We start from the raw sequence: 22,759 nt of genomic DNA, 5'->3' as shown, positions 1-22,759 counted from the left end.
GCAATAGAATTTACTCGTTTAACTATGGTTATGTTGAACGTAAAAACCGACCTACTATGCTTAGATTTGAACAAGCTGGAAATGGGGTGGGTCTCAATGCCATCCAGACATTTTGCCTGATTAGAAATTTGCCTCTAATTTTTGGAGATCTGGTTGAACCAGAAAATAAACACTGGAGCTTACTGCTTCTTTTACTACAGATAATAAATATTGTGTTTTCTCCGGTCATCTCGGATGGAATGACTGTTTATCTGAAATATTTGATCTGTGAACACCACACCCTGTTCAAAGAGCTCTATTCAAGAAGTCTTACTCCTAAGCATCACTTCATGGTTCATTATCCCAGATGCATCAGGAAGATAGGGCCACTTGTTCATGTTTGGGGGATGCGTTTCGAAGCAAAACATCGCTTTTTTAAAAAAAGTATTAAAAATTTCAAAAATATTACTAAGTCATTAGCTCTAAAACATCAGATGTCTATTGCATACCACTGGGAATCTCAGCCATTTAAGTGTATTGAGTGTGGACCTGTATCAAGCGTTCAGCTTTGTAGCCTGTTAAACTGTGAATTGATTGCAGAAAAACTGCAAATCGACATTGATTGTTATGTTGATCTTTTTACTTGGATTTCTTGTTTTGGGACAGAATACCGTTCAGGTCTTCTTGTTTGTTCAGATATGAAAGATGATCTTCCTGTCTTCAGTAAGATTACTGATATAATTGGATTTGATGGTCAACATTTTTTGTTGACTTGTGATTTTGAGACTTTATGCTTTGTTGAACATCTACACTCATTTCAAGTCCAAGAGGGGCTTTGTAGGAATGTCTCTATTTTGAATGTGGAAACCTTGCGTTTCTTTAAGCCGTTTGACCTTCAAACATCTTATGGATTTCAGCAAAATGACCTTTATATTGTTCCTATACATGTTTTTATATAAAGGCCTTCATTTTAGACAGTACTTTTGTGCTCCGGTCTTGTTTGGATGTACCTTTTTAAGTAAAGTTGTAGACCTTCACAAATCTTAATCCCTCTACAGTTTTATATATGTTGAAAATGTGAAATTGCACACAAAACATGGACAGTCATATAAAATGAATTAACTTGAATGCTTTGTTGAACTAATGTGTTTGTTCCCAGTATTTAGTAAACATGCTGTACTGAATGTATTTGTGAAAACCAGTTACAAACTGATTCTTGGAAAAAAATAAATATTGATTGTTTTAAAAATGTTCATGACCTGTTTATTAATACACTGCAATCATTTTGAGTATGGATATGTTAAAAGTAGCAAACAGTTTAAAAATGTATTAATGTTCATTACTTACGTGGTGTTAAAACAGATTTTAACCTTAATTAATGTGCAGTTTTTAAAATAAATGCGTGGTAGGGATTTTACATTCACTACCTCAGTGTAAAAATAAACTCTAAATGTGTGTTTAATACACTCTTGTGGGGAGTAAAACATAATGTACTCTGGAGTATATTGTACACTCTTGGTGTAAAATAATGTACACTGTTTAAGGGTATATATTCAACACTGTTAAAAGTGTTGATGTCACGGGGTGACGACTTTTTAGGGCGGAACCAAAAGTTGAGGAAGTTTGGTTCCGCCCGGATGTTTCCACCCCGACCGGAAAAATGGAAACACCGGACATCCGGCGGCTCCGCGAAGGCTGTAATCAGCCGATTGGGCACAGCTGTGCCTAGTTAAAGAGATCGCCGGGTAATTGGATAACGGGAGTGTAAAGAGAAGTATAAAAAGCACAGTTAGATGACAGTTGGCAGTTGAGTGTGTGCTGAGGAACGGAGCTGTGCTCATTGTTAGACGTGGTGACTGGCTATATTTCTCTCTCTTCCCTCCTCTCTTGTTGCAGTTACGGTGGACCGGCTGGATTTGAGGAATAACCCTACGGGTAGAAAAGGAACCCTGGTCCAACTAGTATTTTGGAAGGATTAAAGCGAGAAGGGATTTGACCTCGTTACACAACGTAAACAAAGGCTATCCGCTGTGAGTATGTCCGTGGTGTAGCATAACTGGCAGACACTTACATTGTGTGATCGTTGGAGTCTTCTAGGATTAGGAAGGCGGCCCTACCCCTATAAGTAGCGTGGTGGGCGAGCCGCTAGAAGCATACATTCCATACAGCCACAGCAACGCGACTTTGGTCTGGTCGTTTTGCCATCGCCTCTACGTTAGCCCCAAGCACAGTGGAGGATATCGGGCGTTTCCCTTGTGGTGTTGCACTTACAGTGTGGTGAGTGAGACTTTACAAATTCATAAGCTTTTTCACGTTAGAGTGGTGCTGTGTATTTGCTGTGGGTTGCTGTGTGTCTTGTCAGAAGCCCCGCACCATCCATTCTCTTCCCTGGAAGGAGGACGGAGGGGCCAACGACCTCAGACCTCATTGCCATCATACGCTGTGTGCTGTTTAAGAGTACGAAGAGACGCAGACCAAGAGCTGTGAAGGACTGTGAGTAAAATATTAGAAGCATTTGCGGTGTAAGCTTATCTGTGTTTGTATTGTCGCAGAGTCGGAGGCGAAAGGGTCCGCCGCCCCCGTGGTCTCTACGAAAGGGCGCCCCTATCCGGGATTCGATCGGCCTACGGACAGTGGGGATAGGGCAGCGCTCGACCCGGCGAGGTGGTGTGTGACCTTCGCCCCCCTGCTGACCTAAATAAGAACCGACTGTGAATGCGATACTTATCCAGAAAGCTGTAAGCAGCGGAGCCGGTGAGAAACATTCCAAGTTCAGTAGCAGTGTTTCTGTGTCCTAGCGATCACCTGTGGAGAGAGAGAGGAAAACGAGAGTGAATCAGCAAAGAGCCGACTGTGAACGTGATACTGACCCAGAAAGCTGTAAGCAGCGGAGCCGGTGAGAAACATTCCAAGTTCAGTAACAGTGTTTCTGTGTCCTAGCGATCACCTGTGGAGAGAGAGAGGAAAACGAGAGTGAATCAGAAAAGAGCCGACTGTGAACGTGATACTTACCCAGAAAGCTGTAAGCAGCGGAGCCGGTGAGAAACATTCCAAGTTCAGTAACAGTGTTTCTGTGTCCTAGCGATCACCTGCGGAGAGAGAGAGGAAAACGAGAGTGAATCAGTAAAGAGCCGACTGTGAACGTGATACTTACCCAGAAAGCTGTAAGCAGCGGAGCCGGTGAGAAACATTCCAAGTTCAGTAACAGTGTTTCTGTGTCCTAGCGATCACCTGTGGAGAGAGAGAGGAAAACGAGAGTGAATCAGCAAAGAGCCGACTGTGAACGTGATACTTACCCAGAAAGCTGTAAGCAGCGGAGCCGGTGAGAAACATTCCAAGTTCAGTAACAGTGTTTCTGTGTCCTAGCGATCACCTGTGGAGAGAGAGAGTAAAACGAGAGTGAATCAGTAAAGAGCCGACTGTGAACGTGGTACTTACCCAGAAAGCTGTAAGCAGCGGAGCCGGTGAGGAACATACAAAGTTCAGTAACAGTGTTTCTGTGTCCTAGCGATCACCTGTGGAGAGAGAGAGGAAAACGAGAGTGAATCATTGAGGAACCGACGGTGAACGTGATACTTACTCAGAAAGCTGTAAGCAGGGAGCCGGTGAGAAACATTCAAAGTCCAGTAACAGTGTCTTTGTTGTCCTAGTGGCCGCCTGTGGAGAGAGAAAAAGGCGAGAGTGAACCATTGGGCACGGACAGTGGGAAAGACCTCTACCAGCCACACCAAAAATTGTCTGCCTCCAGGAGAGAAGAAGGAGGGCGCCACGGCTAGCAGGGTCCAGGCGGGAGCCTGACGTTTCCCTCTTTCCCCGTTGATGGTGGTTGGCACCCCTGTTGTTCTGTCCCTGTTTACCCGTGGCTGTAGTCTCCCTGGAGGGAGGAGAAGAAGCCATTAGTTTTAAATTTCCCTTCCCCAATTTCCCCAGTCCTTTTAAGTATTTAAATTCAATAAAGCTTGTTTTAAATTTTACTCACCTGTTCCATGTTTGTCTGGTCATTGGGTCGGCTTTGGGGACCTCCTCGAGGTGGGAGTTAAAAAGGGGCGTGGCTTAGTCAAATACAGCCAGCCCCTAGTGGTGACAGATTTTGGCGTAGTCGGCAGGATCCCACCTCGAGTTGAGTAACCAAGGTCACCCAATGACTGACAACGCGGGGCCAGCAGCCCCACCCCGTGCCACACCCGTTATCATGGGCAGCCCATGGGTCCAGAGATATGGAGGAGCAGAGTCGGAGGTACGCCTGACCGAATGGAAGGCCCAACTGGAGTACTTGGCCGACTTGCAGGGCCTTAGCGCCGCCCAGCGGCTCCAATTTGTGTTGAACTCCCTAGAAGGAGAAGCACGGCGAGAGGTACAAGCCGCCCCCGAAGCAATTAGAGCCACCGCCCAGACTGTGTTCCAGTTCCTTGCTGAACAATATGGTGACCATACCCCCGTAGCTGTCCTCCGTTCACAATTTTTTAATTGTAAACAAGGCCCCCGACAACCTATTCGAGTTTTTGCCCTCAGGCTGCGGGAGCAGTTCACTCGCCTGCAAGCCCGACGAGACCATGGGCTAGGAGATGGAGAAGCTTTGTTACGCGACCAGTTCCTCCTGGGGATGAAAGAAGGCCCCGTGAGACAAAGTCTGAGGGTCCAGTTTCGGAGGGACCCCGGGCTTACCTTCGAAGATCTAAAGAAGGAGGCGCTAGCCCTGGAGGGTGATGAGGCCGAAGTAACCGAAACCCCTGTATGTGCAGCCGTAAGTGGAAACACAGCAGCACCACCTGAACACACAGACTGGAAGCAAGCCCTGAGGGTAGAGTTGTTGAAAGATGTCCGAGAGCAGATGTCGGAACTATCTAAGACCCTCTTGGGAGAACTTCGCCAAAGTAGGGCGCGAGAGGAACCGAGGCCGGCACCCCGAGAGCGAGTCTACTCTGAGAGGGGCCGAGAGCCACCGGGACGCCCGAATCGTTTGAACCGGCCCCGCTTTGAGTGGGATGACCAAGGGCGGCCAATCTGCAATCGGTGTGGAGAACCAGGGCATTACAGTCGCCAGTGCGGGCCTCGCAGGGCATCGGAGGGGGGTTTTTAAGACGACCGGCCACAGTGGGTCGTGTGGCCGGGGCCCCTAGAGAAGACCCTGGAAGACGTGAGAATTCTAGAGACCAGATGGTTGGGCACAGCCCAATGGCGGAGGTGAAGGTATGTGGCAAGACAATACAGTGCCTAGTAGATACGGGCTCTCAAGTGACATTGTTTGCGGAAAGTCTCTCGCAGGAAGTATTTGGGAAGCAGAGTGCCCAAGGAGGGGAGGCCCCCTGGCTGACGTTGCGGGGCGCCAACGGCCTAGAGATCCCTTATATTGGCTACCGGCTGACGGACTTAGAAGTTCATGGGGTGTTGGTTCCCCAAAAAGGAGTGATTATCGTGGAGGACAGATGTTTGGGTGTCCATCGAGCCCTATTAGGTATGAACGTCCTCTCCGAATGTTGGGAGGAGTTATTTCGGGCTAAGCCCGGCCCTAGGATCTCCCCTGTCGAGAGGCCCCTATGGGAGCAAGTAGTAGCCGACTGTCGTCGGGTCCAGATGACCCAGGTCCGCAGAGGCCGGGAAGAGGTAGGAAGAGTGATGTGTCGATTTGCTCTGTCTATTCCCCCTAGGAGTGAGGCCATGGTGTGGGTGAGAGTAGCCCCCCGAGGAGTTGGCCCCGAAGAATGGGTATTGGTTGAACCTCACGCCGATTGCCCCCAAGTGGAAGTAGCACGAGGCCTAGCGGTGGTCCGCCGGGGGAGGGTCCCTGTGAAGGTCCGAAACGACCACCCCTACCCAGTATACTTACACCGACACCAGCGGCTGGCCCGATTAACGGGGGTTGCGCCCCATCAGGTGAGGGAGGAGAGAGATGTTAGGTTCCGTCAGGTGTGCCCCACTGTCATCGAGGTGGCCCTGACCCAGATGGAAGCCCCTTCGAACAACGGGGGGAGGGACGTGCCGAGGCACTTGACAGGTGAGTCCCTGCAAGGGGAAGAGTTGGAACAGGCGCAGACACAAAGACTCCAAGCCCTCCTTCAGAAATGGCAACATGTATTCGCAAGACACGAGGAGGATTATGGGTGTACTAAGGTGGTGGAACACCATATACCGACTGGAGATGCAGGACCCAGTAGAGAGAGGTACCGGCCGATCCCACCCACCTTGTATACAGAGGTACGCTCACTACTGCAGGGTATGCTGGAGCGAGGCGTCGTCCGGGAAAGTAGTAGCCCATGGGCAGCCCCTATCGTACTTGTACAGAAAAAGTCAGGAGCTTGGAGGTTTTGTGTGGACTATCGGAAGCTTAACCTGGTGACCAAGAAAGACGCTTTTCCCTTACCCCGGATTGAAGACTCCCTTGCCGGTCTCACACGGTCTGCTTGGTACTCCACTTTGGATCTGGCCAGTGGATATTGGCAGGTGCCAGTGGCCGAGGCCGATAGAGAGAAGACCGCCTTTACGACCCCGTTCGGACTATTCGAGTGGGAACGGATGCCTTTCGGGCTCTGTAACGCTCCGGCCACGTTCCAACGCCTCATGCAGCGCTGTCTTGGAGGTCAGTTAATGGAGTCAGTCTTGGTATATTTGGATGATGTAATTGTGTATTCCCCAGATTTCGATTCCCACCTCCGACACCTCGAAGAGGTTTTCCAGGCGATGGAGAAATATGGGCTGAAGTTGCAACCCGACAAATGCCATCTGTTGAGGCGGGAAGTCCAGTTCCTGGGCCACGTGGTCAGCGCTGCTGGGGTGGCCGTAGACCCTGGGAAGGTCTCCGCGGTAAGAGACTGGAGTGCACCCAAGACTGTGAGGCAAGTGCGGTCATTTCTAGGGTTTGTGGGGTACTACAGACGGTTCATAAAAGACTTTTCAAAGATTGCCAAGCCCCTTAACCAGCTACTGGTCGGCACAGGGCGAAACCGGGGACGGGGGTCACCCCCTATTGATTGGGATGAGTTCTGTGAGGGGGCATTTCAGAGATTGAAACAGGAATTGTTACAGGCTCCTATCTTGGCCTATGCAGACTTTACCCAACCATTTCTCTTGTATACAGACGCTAGCAACCTGGGGCTGGGAGCAGTCTTGGCCCAACGACAAGCGGGTACGGAACGGGTGATCGCCTACGCAAGCCGAAGCCTCCACCCAGCGGAGAGGAACGATGCGAACTACAGCTCATTCAAACTGGAACTGCTGGCCCTGAAGTGGGCCCTGAGCGAGAAGTTCAAGGACTACCTCTGGGGTGCGAAGGTAACGGTGATTACAGACAATAATCCTCTGGTTCATTTACAGACAGCGAAGTTGGGAGCTGTGGAGCAGCGCTGGGTGGCACAACTTGCCAATTTCGATTACCAACTGCAGTATCGGCCCGGCCGGGAACACACGAACGCGGATGTCTTGTCCCGATTGCCAGAGGTGGACGGCCCCGGTGGCTGTGATGGCCAAGAAGAGGAAAGCCAAGGGGAAGGCTATCTGATAGGGGTCGTGGAAGCACCAGGAGGCCAGCAGGAGGCGGTACCCGGGAGCTGGGGTTGGGACCCCTGCCGGTGGAAGGAAAGACAGGCCCAGGATCAGGACTTATGGCAGGTGAAGATGTGGGTGGAGCAAGGCCGGCGGCCAACGTCGTCCGAGAGGCTGACCCAGACAGAGACGGGAAAGAGACTGCTGGGACAGTGGGACAAGCTGGAGATACAGGAGGGGGTACTTTGCCGAAAAGTAAGTGATCCGAAGCTGGGCGAGGAGGTGCGCCAGATCGTGGTGCCCGCCGACCAAACAGCAGCCCTGGTGTCTGCCTACCATGACCAGCTGGGGCACCAGGGACAAGAACGGACTGCATCACTGCTGCGCAGGTTCTTCTACTGGCCGGGGCTGGAAGCATCAGTACGTAGCTTGGTCCAAGCTTGCCCCAGGTGTATGTTATTCAAGTCTCGACGAGAGGCCCGAGCGCCGATGATACCCATATGTGCCAAAGCCCCCCTTCACATCATGGCGATGGATTTCCTGACCCTGGGCCGGCCACAGGACCGCTATCCGAACATCTTAGTAATCACCGACCTGTTTACGAAGTATGCATGGGCAGTCCCCACCCTCGATCAGACGGCAAGTACCACCGCAACGGCTTTATGGCGGCACGTCTTCCAAACGTTCGGATGTCCAGAGTTCTTACACTCAGACCAAGGGGCAAATTTCGAATCAAAGGTGATCCGGGAATTATGCCAGCTGTATGGGTGCACGAAGACCCATACGACGTCATATCACCCTCAAGGAAACGGCTGCTGCGAGAGGTTTAATCAAACCCTGTTGGGGCTCTTAGGGACCTTGGATCAACGGAAGCAGAGTGATTGGGTGAGTGCTCTACCGAACCTCTTACAAGCTTATAATAACAGCATTCATAGTACGACGGGGTATGCCCCCACTTATCTGATGTTCGGTAGGCATGTGCGGATGCCGACGGACCTGGTCCTGGGAGCGGCCGCGGGCCAGGAGGAAGGAAGCGTGACGGAATGGGTGGGGCGCCACCACCAACGGCTGCACTTTGCCTACGAGCAGGTATCCCAGAAAATACGGGCCACAGGAGAAAAGAACAAGCGGTTGTACGACCGGACGGCCCGGGAAGCCCCCTTGTTACCAGGAGAGAGAGTCCTGGTACGAGACAACCGGCGGCAAGGCAAAGGAAAGTTGAGCGACCGTTGGGAGGCCACCCCGTACGTAGTCTGTAGGCAGCAGAGGCCGGGCCAGCCGGTGTATACCATCCGGCCGGAAGGAAAGGCCGGCCCGGAACGGGTGGTCCACCGAAACATGATTCGCCCTTGTCCAAATTATCCCGAGGTCACGGAGGAGGTAGTTGCGGAGCCGGCACCGACGGCCCCCTGGATGGAAGGATGGGCTGTGGTACCAGGCTTACCTGTGGTGGCACCACCCCCGGCCGCCCCAGGAGAGCCAGAACTAGCACCTGAGCCAGTTGAACCCCCGGCCGCCCAGAGGCAGCCAGGACCAGCACCAGAGCCAGCCGAACCCCTGGCCGCACAAAGACAACCTGAGGTTGTGCCCGAGCCCGCCGAACCTGACTCCCCCGTAAGACGCTCCCAACGGGAGAACCGCGGCCGGCCCCCTTCCCGCTATGGTGAGTGGACTACTCAAAGGCATTCCAGGGACTGGAATGTATTGGCGGGGGAGGATGTCACGGGGTGACGACTTTTTAGGGCGGAACCAAAAGTTGAGGAAGTTTGGTTCCGCCCGGATGTTTCCGCCCCGACCGGAAAAATAGAAACACCGGACATCCGGCGGCTCCGCGAAGGTTGTAATCAGCCGATTGGGCACAGCTGTGCCTAGTTAAAGAGATCGCCGGGTAATTGGATAACGGGAGTGTAAAGAGAAGTATAAAAAGCACAGTTAGATGACAGTTGGAGTTGAGTGTGTGCTGAGGAACGGAGCTGTGCTCATTGTTAGACGTGGTGACTGGCTATATTTCTCTCTCTTCCCTCCTCTCTTGTTGCAGTTACGGTGGACCGGCTGGATTTAAGGAATAACCCTACGGGTAGAAAAGGAACTCTGGTCCAACTAGTATTTTGGAAGGATTAAAGCGAGAAGGGATTTGACCTCGTTACACAACGTAAACAAAGGCTATCCGCTGTGAGTATGTCCGTTGGTGTAGCATAACTGGCAGACACTTACATTGTGTGATCGTTGGAGTCTTCTAGGATTAGGAAGGCGGCCCTACCCCTATAAGTAGCGTGGTGGGCGAGCCGCTAGAAGCATACATTCCATACAGCCACAGCAACGCGACTTTGGTCTGGTCGTTTTGCCATCGCCTCTACGTTAGCCCCAAGCACAGTGGAGGATATCGGGCGTTTCCCTCGTGGTGTTGCACTTACAGTGTGGTGAGTGAGACTTTACAAATTCATAAGCTTTTTCACGTTAGAGTGGTGCTGTGTATTTGCTGTGGGTTGCTGTGTGTCTTGTCAGAAGCCCCGCACCATCCATTCTCTTCCCTGGAAGGAGGACGGAGGGGCCAACGACCTCAGACCTCATTGCCATCATACGCTGTGTGCTGTTTAAGAGTACGAAGAGACGCAGACCAAGAGCTGTGAAGGACTGTGAGTAAAATATTAGAAGCATTTGCGGTGTAAGCTTATCTGTGTTTGTATTGTCGCAGAGTCGGAGGCGAAAGGGTCCGCCACCCCCGTGGTCTCTACGAAAGGGCGCCCCTATCCGGGATTCGATCGGCCTACGGACAGTGGGGATAGGGCAGCGCTCGACCCGGCGAGGTGGTGTGTGACCTTCGCCCCCCTGCTGACCTACAGAAGAACCGACTGTGAATGCGATACTTATCCAGAAAGCTGTAAGCAGCGGAGCCGGTGAGAAACATTCCAAGTTCAGTAGCAGTGTTTCTGTGTCCTAGCGATCACCTGTGGAGAGAGAGAGGAAAACGAGAGTGAATCAGCAAAGAGCCGACTGTGAACGTGATACTGACCCAGAAAGCTGTAAGCAGCGGAGCCGGTGAGAAACATTCCAAGTTCAGTAACAGTGTTTCTGTGTTCTAGCGATCACCTGCGGAGAGAGAGAGGAAAACGAGAGAGAACCAAAAATCACCCGACTGAAAACCTGAAACTAAACCAGAAAGCTGTAAGCAGCGGAGCTGGTGAGAAACATTCCAAGTTCAGTAACAGTGTTTCTGTGTCTTAGCGATCACCTGTGGAGAGAGAGAGGAAAACGAGAGTGAACCAGTAAAGAGCCGACTGTGAACGTGATACTTACCCAGAAAGCTGTAAGCAGCGGATCTTGTGATAAACTTCCCAAGTTGAGTAACTTTGTTTCTGTGTCCTAGCGATCACCTGTGGAGAGAGAGAGGAAAACGAGAGTGAATCAGCAAAGAGCCGACTGTGAACGTGATACTTACCCAGAAAGCTGTAAGCAGCGGAGCCGGTGAGAAACATTCCAAGTTCAGTAACAGTGTTTCTGTGTCCTAGCGATCACCTGTGGAGAGAGAGAGTAAAACGAGAGTGAATCAGTAAAGAGCCGACTGTGAACGTGGTACTTACCCAGAAAGCTGTAAGCAGCGGAGCCGGTGAGGAACATACAAAGTTCAGTAACAGTGTTTCTGTGTCCTAGCGATCACCTGTGGAGAGAGAGAGGAAAACGAGAGTGAATCATTGAGGAACCGACGGTGAACGTGATACTTACTCAGAAAGCTGTAAGCAGGGAGCCGGTGAGAAACATTCAAAGTCCAGTAACAGTGTCTTTGTTGTCCTAGTGGCCGCCTGTGGAGAGAGAAAAAGGCGAGAGTGAACCATTGGGCACGGACAGTGGGAAAGACCTCTACCAGCCACACCAAAAATTGTCTGCCTCCAGGAGAGAAGAAGGAGGGCGCCACGGCTAGCAGGGTCCAGGCGGGAGCCTGACGTTTCCCTCTTTCCCCGTTGATGGTGGTTGGCACCCCTGTTGTTCCGTCCCTGTTTGCCCGTGGCTGTAGTCTCCCTGGAGGGAGGAGAAGAAGCCATTAGTTTTAAATTCCCCTTCCCCAATTTCCCCAGTCCTTTTAAGTATTTAAATTCAATAAAGCTTGTTTTAAATTTTATTCACCTGTTTCCGTGTTTGTCTGGTCATTGGGTCGGCTTTGGGGACCTCCTCGAGGTGGGAGTTAAAAAGGGGCGTGGCTTAGTCAAATACAGCCAGCCCCTAGTGGTGACATTACTTTAACACCAAGCTGGTGGGACCTATATATACACCTGAAAAGTGTACAATTTACACCAGTGGAGTTAAATGAACACTGGGCAATTTGCTGTGTGTATAGTGTGAAAGGCCGAAACACCCTAGGAACCAAAGGGACACTATCGATGATGCGCTTCCCAAAATCCCCCTTTTTTTTTAATCAAGCTCACTGATCATGAAGTCTTGGAAGTGCTTGCACAAAGGATTGTAACACCTCATCCTGTGTTCTTGGAATCTGATTATTGCCATGATGCAACACTTTTATCCAAAAGGAAGTTACAACTATATTTACGTGACTGTAAGACATGCACCTTTCTCTTTACATTGTGTCAACAGAAGAGAGGGACTTTTACAACAGATTTAGCACTGATTGTTTACTTCAATTATTTTGAGTAACACATTTGGTTTTGAGTGTTGGATGTTAAATAATAGTGTTGGATTGCATTGCACATGTTCAGATTCATTGCACTGCATATAGACGGTTTCAGCAGTCAGGGGCGTCATGCACCAATTTTTTTTAAGGGGGCACAGTGTCAACAGCTCACAGAAATTTGTGCATACACAGACATCAAATGAAATATTATAGAGATTTCAGTCTTTTACCATGGCACTTACATTTCTAACAATCTGAAAACCCCTGCTTTCATGCAAAAACCTCCAAAATAAGAGTGATGACTAACTTTAATATCAAATACTATTCAATCGGAATAATGACACATTTGCATCATATTTACATCTGAAACGGCATGTTTTATTTAAGTCTTAATGGCTTGTTTAATTGTGTAAATAATGCATTTTGCACAACAACTACATTATCATATAAAATTAATGTAATTTTAAATCCATAAAGTATATAAACAACGAAAATGACATAAGCTATAGCCACGTGATTGATTTTAATGTTCAATAATGATTTAAAAAAATATGTTTAGATAAAATTATTAGAGGAACGGATTTTTGCATAAAATTTTACGTCATGTGAGCATGTGAGATTCCGCGCTCGCGTGAACTCTGGCGAACTTTGGCGTTGTGCCAAGAAGATGAATCTCTACTAATATAACGTTGAGACGGTCACATTTAAAACCATACATTTTCTACACAGAGGAGGCTAACTGCACATTACCGTACTGGGGTTTGGAAATGTTGTGAGCGTTTCTAACACGTTTTAATTTCTCAGAAAGCCAAATGCAGCAGCAAGCCAGCAACAGCAGAGAGCTCGTGAGCGCGCCCAGACGCTGATGACGTCTGCGACTCAATGACTGCAGCGCCAGCTACCGCCAGAATAAAAGTAATGTAACATGATCATAGGTGTCATTTACACTGGGGACGTTGGGGACATGTCCCCACCACTTTTTGAAATGGTTGATTTTGTTCCCACCACTTTTGAGAGCATTTGGTTAAAATGTTCTAAAAAAAGCGAACCAAGAAATGTTAAATATTCATTTGCACAAAATAAAACATGTAATGCAGTTTAGAAAGAAACAATGTTCATTGTCTAAAGAAGTAACTTAAACAAAATAAACTATTACTGATTCTAAAATGACCCAAAAACATGCATGTGCCGATCAGTAACTTGAACAAATTCGGAAAAATCGCTGCAATGTTGGCATAAAACAAAAATAGATAATTTTTACCCATACAATGTATTGTTGGCTATTGCTAAAAATATACCTGTGCGACGTGCGACTGCACTGCAAAAAATGACTTTCTTACTTAGAATTTGTGTCTTGTTTTCGGTAAAAATATAAAAAAAATCTTAAATTAAGATGTATTTTCTTGATGAGCAAAATTACCTAAGAAAATAAGTCTAGTTTTTAAACAAAAAATATACAATTTAAGTAAATTTGTGCTCAAAACAAGCAAAAAAATCTGACAATGGAATAAGAAAAAAATTATTGAAATAAGTTTACTTTTTTCTTAAACACTTAATTCAAGAAAATTTTTCTTCTTCCATTGGCAGATTTTTTTTGTTTGTTTTAAGCACAAATTCACCTAAATTTTATCATTTGTGTGTAAAACTAGGCTTATTTTTTTTTAAGTAATTTTGCTCATCAAGGAAATACATCTTAATTTAAGAATTTTTTGAAATTTTTACTGATAACATGATAAAAATACTAAGAAAGAAAGTCATTTTTTGCAGTGTATGGTGTGTTTTTCTTTTACATATGTAATGAATTTCATTGTAATCATTGACTTAACGCGCTGCTGTTTTTTACAGGATGGTGCTTTGGCGCCATTTTTAATATTCCTTTATTCAATATTTTTCCCATCCTGCTGTAATGTTTTTTCATCTGATCTTTCGTCCCCACCACTTTTCAACACAAACCGACGCCCCTGAACATGATCAAAACACTATCAAAACAGCGAAAATCTCCGAAAAGTGACAAGGATGCAGCACAGAATGTATAATATTGTGCATATTAAACAGATTATAAGTCAAAAAACAGATTTATGGACGCTTATTTGATTTTGAGGTTGGATGCAAAATCCATTGGCTCAAAAAAACCAAGGGGGCAGGTGCCCCCTCAGTTTGAATGGGCATGACGCCTCTGTCAGCAGTAACAGCAAAAACAATCGGCTTTTGTGGTCAACACGTATCTTCTGGTAAATTCCGCTAAGAATAAATAACAACAAACTACTTAAAACGTAGTTTATTTATAACAAGCAAAATAAACAACACATAGATTACCCAGGATAGGTAATAGCTATTAAATGCTATATAGCTTACAGGAACCTATTTTTGTGAAATCATACTCACAATTGAAAAATACTGCAGGACTTTGAGCCCATGTGAGACCATCTATATTTTACTTTTATGAAATAAAGATATTTTATGATATTTACAATATTTTAGTTACACCACATTTGAAGTTGTATACAGATTACATATACAGTAATTTTATACAACATACATTTAATAAAAAAAATCAATAAAACCTAAATCAATATATTAACAAGTTTTTAATATTTTCAAGATCGAAGTGAGATCTTTAATCAAAACTTCCAAATGTTTTACAGTAATAAGATTATCTTGAATCCAGTTGCTCCATTACTTTAAACTCTGTTTTAAATCTCAGTTAGGGATTAACTTTAAACTTTCATATGCAACAAAATGCACCAAATGTGTCGCCATTTTGTTCATTATATCCCAATATCTGAGCTTTGCAATATTTCCTGCATTGCTTTGTTAATCAATACAATTGTTTTAAAAGATCGTCAAATGTTTTTTATTTGAATAAAATCTTTAGATTACCGATGTATAGTGATTTACAAAAAATACATTACCTTTGCCTGCATAAACTGTTTTTTTTTTTCACTTTGAATGACAATGTCAACATGTTGCTGTTTAATTACACTGGCAAACTTATCATGGCTCAGATGATGGGTTTAATATAGGTTAAAGTTTTAATCTAAGATTAAATTTAAGTGGTGCAACACAAATCAAATTAAAATTAAACTGAGATTCACAAACCATATTTTAGCTCTAAACTCTTCTTATTTTAATCGGTGCAACCCGAATCCTGTGTGACGTGAGGAGGTCCATATGGGTTCTTTTGTCTTTTGACGTTACAGTAGGTTAAATCATAACATGAAAACTTTATTGTGTGATTCGTGTCATCGCGACATACTGTAACATTATCTAATATAGTGTGTGTTTGAAAAATGATGTAATCGTCCATTGCTTTTTTCTGGGGTGCATTTTATCCCAGATGGCGTAATAGCAAAAGTAAATGAATGAACGAAAATTTACAAGAGCAACAAGAGATTTGATATGCAGATGCACCTGAGAGATGTTTTGCTCTGTGATTGGCTGCTGAATGTTGGTTCACTCAAATCTAAGTAACAAATCAGAGAACACTAAACAATGTACTACATGACGCGCTGCTGGCTCTGATTAAAAATTAATGACTTCTGGCCACTTTGATGCTCGTGGCAGTGTGAACTTGCATTAAAAGTGGGGGGACGTGACCCCCCCCCGTCCCCCCAGTTTATTTTTGTTTTCCTGGGCGCAGTAATAAAACTCTGAATCTTCACACCCCCTGTTAAGACATTAAGTGTTATAGCAGACAACAATGGCTTCATTATGGTTTCTGAAGATGTTTCTTAGTAGAGCCCGACCGATATATCAGCAGGCCGATATTATAGGCCGATATTAGGCATTTTCCAAACTATCGGTATTGCATTCATAATGGCCGATAAATGAATATAAAAAAAATGGACGAAACAGCCTTCAACCATGTCATGAGTATTGCCGTTGTACAGAGGGCACTCTACAACCTCCCTGTTGGCAACACTCGTGTATAACGCGTCACACATCCTGCAACCTGCTGATTCAGCAAGAGTCAGGCAGAGAGAACAATGGTTAAGTGAGTTCCTGGTTAGTTGGTCACGAGAAAATAAAAGAAAGTTTCTTTTAAAATGCATTATATTATTTTAGTTAAAACTCATAACTACAAATAATTAATGTTAGGGAAATCTGTTAATGTTTTGTTGCGTGTTTCTGAAATAAATAAAAAATAAAAATATCGGCCGATATATCGGCCTTCAAAATCCTTTATCGGTCGGGCTCTATTTCTTAGGTAAGGTGTACTTTTTTATTATGGTTTTGTTATAAAAGAGCAAGTTGAGTAAAATCATTCAGCTGTAGCGTCAGATAGGACATCGGCTGTAATTGTGTTGTGTTTCTTACAGACAAATCTGTTCTTTGGAGAAGTGGAGGGAGCCGTCATGAACAAACAACTTCTCATGGGTTCATTTAAAAAGACACATACAAATACATTATCTGTTTCACACTGTTCATATTTACAACCAGTAGATGGGGTCATAGATTTACATGTATGTTTCTGCAGATTAATGATGACAGCATGCAACACACGCATGTGTTCGTTGCTCCAGTTAACATATTTTCAGCTGTTAAAACTAAATACAGTGCATAAAGTGCATGAGAATTAAATGCTTTTACCATCCACTACCACTATAAAGTGTTTGCATTGCTATTCCTTATAACCATGGCCTATGGGATTCAAAGTGATGCTGACTCAATTTCAAAATAACAAATCAAGCATTCCCCAACATAAGATTAAAATGGCTATAATCTTTCATTTAAAACAGTGGTCTTATACTGCCGGCCCGCCCTTCCCCTCTCTGCGGCCCGCGTCATCAATATAACATATCTGGCCCGCAGAAAGATTTTTATTCACATTGTTTCAAATTCATTTGATTTAAACTTTTAAGGGTTTGTTCACATTGTTTCAACGCGTGTTAAAATGAGTCAAGGCGTTTCTTACTTTCTAAAGTGCTCGGGATTGGAGGTTGTGTGATGGCGAGGATAACGAAATGTGTAATCAGATTTTAATTCCTCATCTGAACCTCGCGTCAATCATATCATTGTCACCATGCGATTAGTTAAGCTGGTCGGGACTTTGTAGTGTTTCTCCAGAGAAGATTTGTTACTTCCGGGTGGATATCAGCTGTTCAGGCCGTTTCACGCGGTAAGAGGCAAAATCGCCGCGCGGCTTCAGCTTTTCTATATTGGAAGCGTTTTGTGCAGCATTTAGTGCAAATGTGTGTATCTTCAACGGCGCCTGCCGGAGAAGGGTCAGGATTTTGGGTGCATGAGCAAGGCATGTGGACCAACTTCGCTTCACCTCTGTAACCGCCACTGTTTTGCCGCTTTCCGCAAGTCTCCTATTGAAAAAGAACTAAACACTCGCGACTGCCGCGTACCGTGTGTTCACACATCAACAAGGCACAGCTTCTAATGGAGACACCGCATAGGGAGGCAGAGTCGTAGATGTCATGCAACACATATTAGACCCCAGGTTAAGAAAAGAGGAAAGATGAGGAGAAACGTAGGCCTACAGTACAGAGGATAAAAGTATGTATACTATATATAATAAAGTGTATAATGAAGTATATATTGTGATGTAGCTTGGTGCGCATTACACATAGAGCAATATTATTATTTTCTTCTGTCCAACTAGCTTATGTATCATTCAAAAGTTTTAGGATCACTTTCACTTATTAATATTTTACAACATATAATGAATGGCAAATTCATTTAAAAGATCTTTCTCATGTGTTATGAAGTGTATGAAGCCTTATTTATATTTCTGGTTTTGCTCTGGTTAGGATTACTTTATATGACTACCAGGCTCTATGTAAAGAGTATGCAGGCAGTAGTAACAGCGTCTGGATGTAAGTACAGTAAACTGTACACAATGAACTTTTCATTTTCTACTAAAGTTTTGTTCACAACTATTGAGATTTGTTTCTGTGTGTTTCTGCACCACACTTGGTGGTTAAACTCTGTTTTAACCCATCCAGTGAGATGTGAACACACACCCACTTGACTACTTACATGACGTATTTCCTGTGTTTAGTGTTCTAGTGGGCGTGAAGATCTCCAAGCATGCATGTGGAATTATTCACCCGATGGGACACACTTAACAAGTGTACAAATGTCAATCCAGTGGAAGCAATTTGCAACAAAACGGATATTTATTTTTAGGCTACTTAAAATATAAGTTTTATATATATATATATATATATATATATATATTTAAATAAAATGAACATAAACAAATGAATAAATAAATGAACATTTAAAGATTATTATCACGTATCTGAAACTTTCAGAAGCAGAATTCACTTCATTTTGTGTATGCAGCTTTATTAAAGTGAATAAATGACACCATTAATGTTGTTTTAATGTGATAAAAGCAGTTGCAGATGTTTTACAAAATACATAACAATGGTTGCACCAATGAAATGTGGAATACTTTCCGTTTTAGGCCTACTACCAAAATATGTAAAAAGCTTCCATGACATCTGGCGACGTTTGGGCAAAAGTCTCATGAATTACATCCTGAAAATGATGCATGACGGGATAGGCTTAGCTTCGAATACTCTGAAGCGGTATTCGAGAAAGTGTGGGTTAAGGGTACTGCACTTTTTTGGTGGAACTTTTTTAATGCTTTATTTAGTGACAATTCACAAACAAATTAACAATAAAAGCAAAAAATCAATATATTCAAACAGACAATCATTGTAAAAAAAATTAAGAAAAATACTTAATAAAAAAAATAAAATAAAAACTATATACACAGGGGTATCAAGAACAAATTCATATCTCCAACTACAAAATAAGTACAAAAGTCCTTAAAAAGGATAATGTTTCAAGGCTTTAAGGTAACCTACTGCACATTGCCAGTTTTAAGACATGGTGCACTTCCGTATTACTTCCTGTTGCATGCACGCAATCTCAAGTGGCAAAGACCGCAAGTGTGGGTATTTAGATGCAGACTTTGTAAGTTCAGCAGGGGGTCATGACTGTATGTAAAATGCCAAACTATTGTAGCCTTTACTTTATAATAAAATGAAAATCATTTGTTAGTGAGGTACTTTTTCCCATGTGGTTATATATGTGGACATTTTGCATGCTTTATTCTTTATTTTTTCAGAAATATTTTAAATGCACCTGATGTTAGTTGCACCGATCAGTTATTTGGTAGAAACACCTTGCACGTTGCATGTAATGTTCTTAAGGTGTGAATGGCCCAAAAGTTTTTTACTTCCTCTGTGAAAAATGCACATTAGCCTGCACCTCCTTCTAAAGCACTAGCTGAAATGTGCTTCTTGGCTGCGTTTCCCCAAAGCGTCTTAACTTTAAGTAATACTTAATACTATTGTCGTAGATCTACGAACACTTAAAGTAATTGTTAAATTCATAAGTGCATCGTAAGGTGACAGAGTTACAAGTTCACCTGCAGGAAAATCTGCAAAATGCACTCTTGTGCAATGAAGATAGTGTGATGTTTTAATTGTATCTTTATTTATTGGGTTCTTCTTTTTTTGCAATTTAAATTACTGATCATAAATTAATAAAGAAGGAAAGCATATTGGTACAAGTTTGGTAAAAGCTGGTACTAGCAAATGGATAAATGGTTCTTGGCAGTTGCTGCTATATTTCATCAACAATAAACGTTGATTCAATTTGCAAAATCAAAAGGAAATTTAATGTTGATTCAACCTTGTCCTTGAAGTTGATTCAACGGTGAATCAACGGTGAAATAATGACTGGAAAAGGTTATGCACAATATAAATATGTACAGTATACATAGAACAATGCTAGTAAAGTAACATTTTCATTACACAGAAATCCATAATAATAAATAAACACAGAAAATAACAAACTAAACTATAATATAAAATGCAGAAGGCATTGCGCATTGGGACGAGTCCTAACTATAATATTATTAAAATATTAGTGCACATTGGCTGAAAATCATTAGGCTAAACAAGCATCTGCTATAATTACAAGTTATTGACATTTCAGCACAGACAAACATATAGCGGCTAGCACTTGAATCCCAGCTGCGAGCAATCGTTTTACGTGCATTTTTGGGAATTTTGGGTAAATGTACAACAAATGCTTGTAGAGATGGCAATTTTCTCATAATTTACAAGTAGTTGAAAACATTAGAGATATTGTTAGTAATCAGCTGGACAAAATATATAATGCTGGCTTAGTGGTTTTTGGATATTTTACGGCAAATATCTTACAAATTGTACCTTTAAGTGCTAAGTTAAATCGTTATTGGGAAACGCAGCCCTGAAGAGAGAAGCATGTATATATGTATATGCATATCCCTTAATTAACCATGGTTTTATTGTGGTAAAAGTGTAGTAACCATGGTTTTTTGGTGTATTGATTACTATCAGCAAAACTATGGTTTTACTACAGTAACCATGGTTTAACTATGGTTTTTAAAAACCATAGTTGTCAAAACCATGGTTATTTTGTGGTTACCATGGTTTTACTACAGTAAGCATGTTTTTTTGGTTTTAACTGTAGTAAAACAATTGTTAATTTTTGTAAAGGTATATTTGGTTATCAGTACAGTATGTATATGTTTCTTAATAGAAGATTTTAATTTGCATTATTCTTTACCACTTGATAGTCTGCTGTATGTATCAGCACATATAGGCAAAAATAATTCTGACACTCAACCTGAAACCAAACTGCCTCGCTTCTCATTCACACCTTTTCAATTATATTTCTGATGTCATTGGCTTTCAACAGAATCTTTGCACATTGCACTTGTTGACACCATTAAGTAAAGCTGCACATGCTATAGTGCTATATTTATTAATCAAACTTTAACACTTTCCATTAGGTAATGCATTAGCTAGCATAAAAATACCGAACATATTTTTTTAAAGCATTCTTTAATTATTATAAATATAAGCCAATACAGATTTATTTGTTAATTTGTGTGCGTTATCTAATGTTAACATGCAACTTTTGATTTGAATGTGCAAGTTAAAAGTAAAATAATAGTTAATTTAGTTAATTTTAAAGATGTTAAGATTTAATACATTTTTAGTTTACCAATGTAGTCATGTTCAAGTAATGTTTTGTGATCATACATGCACTGCAAGTCGTGAACACACACACCGAGAGCAGTAGGCAGCTAATCTAAAATATATGGTTATAGATTGTGATGATTATAGCTATTGCAGTCTGTTTCTGAATAAGGTGACTCTTTAAGTCTTAAATATATATATATATATATATATATATATATGTCTTCTTGTTATTAACAAATAAGATAAATATCGGCATAACACACAATAGGGCTTTTCATACTTGAAATAGTTAACCCCAGGTTATACTAATCCCCAGGTTAACGGAATCTTGGGTTATCGGTTTCACACTGTTCATGCATGACCAGGTGTTAAGAGATAAAGCTGGGTATTCATAATCTTATGTTTCACATTGGCTATGTTTACATGCACAAAATTTTGTCAATCCGAATGAATTTAATACGATTGAAGGTTACGATACAGTTTACATGGACCCTAAATATTGCAATCTGATTAAAATGTACATTCTATAGAATCCGAACCGAGCGTCTGCGCAAGCGCACAGCCAGGGTTGCCAGATTTGCGTATAAGAACCATCCCAAATGGACATTTAAAACTAGCCCAAAAGCATCCCAATGACTATTCACAGCCCAAATACCAATAACTAATGAATGAAATACTTTTATCTTTAACCCGCAGAAAAAAGCTGGTGGAAATAGTTTAAACAGTAGCTCAAATCTAAACTCGAAAAAAGCAGAGGACTTGGCAACGCCACGCTGCAGACAATATCTCTCATGGAGTTCATGCTTTATCTCTGGATTTAAGTTAAAGCGGAGTTGGAGAAAGTTGTTTTTAAGAAGTTTTCAGATATTGGTAATCTAAACACACTTTTCAAAAGGCATAATGCTATTTTATTGCTTTAAGTAGCCGAATGTTTTAAAAGTACACGTAAACACGGCAGAATGTATATCGCAGTGTTTCTGTGATGAGAATCATATGATATAAGAACTCAATAAAGGACGTGATAAATGTTCTGCGCATGTGCACAATGTTTTTTTGCATCCGATTGATTTTTGCATCCGATTGAAAAAAGACTACGATTCACGCGTTTACATGCCTAGCCTACTTTTCTCCTTGGATCGGATCACAGATCGGAGTACACCACCTCCTTCAATACAATCCAAATTTGCATCCGATCATCCTCAATCGTATTGATTAAGGTGTTTACATGAAGGCTTTTCAATACGATTGAGCCATCAATACGATTACAAACGGATTATTTGGTTGCATGTAAATGCCAGGTCAACCCCGCAAAAGCATGGCTAACCCTGCTTCTGAGCAGGGTTTCATAACCCTAGGTTAATTGTAGGGATAACCCCATTTTTAAATTACAAGTGTGAAACGATCCTTAACCTAGGGTTAAAAGCGAGGTTTAGAATGAAGATAACTCAGGGTGTAGTGTAGTGTGAAAAGCCCTATAATGCATGTGCAAAATGGATTATGATGTTTATATAATTTTAAAAACCTGCTTTTTGTGAGCAACGACATATGTTACTTTGATATTTTAAAAACTTTTGTTCATGTATTGTTGAAAACATTACATTGAGGGAAAAATATATCCATTTGTTTGACCAATGGCGGAAACCAACCGGCATGGCGAAGGGTCCTTATGCGCTCTGTC

At 43.1% G+C, this 22,759-nt stretch overlaps 1 long non-coding RNA gene across 1 annotated transcript in view; it reads right to left on the bottom strand.

Moving 5' to 3' along the window:
• LOC129427918 (uncharacterized) overlaps positions 1-22,759 on the bottom strand; it is a 111,244-nt gene that overhangs the window by 30,879 nt on the left and 57,606 nt on the right. The gene's annotated exons all lie outside the window — the stretch shown is intronic.

This window comes from Misgurnus anguillicaudatus, chromosome 14 (genome assembly GCF_027580225.2).
Source record: "Misgurnus anguillicaudatus chromosome 14, ASM2758022v2, whole genome shotgun sequence".
Lineage (NCBI taxonomy): Eukaryota > Metazoa > Chordata > Actinopteri > Cypriniformes > Cobitidae > Misgurnus > Misgurnus anguillicaudatus.
This window is presented reverse-complemented; position numbering and strand designations above follow the sequence as displayed.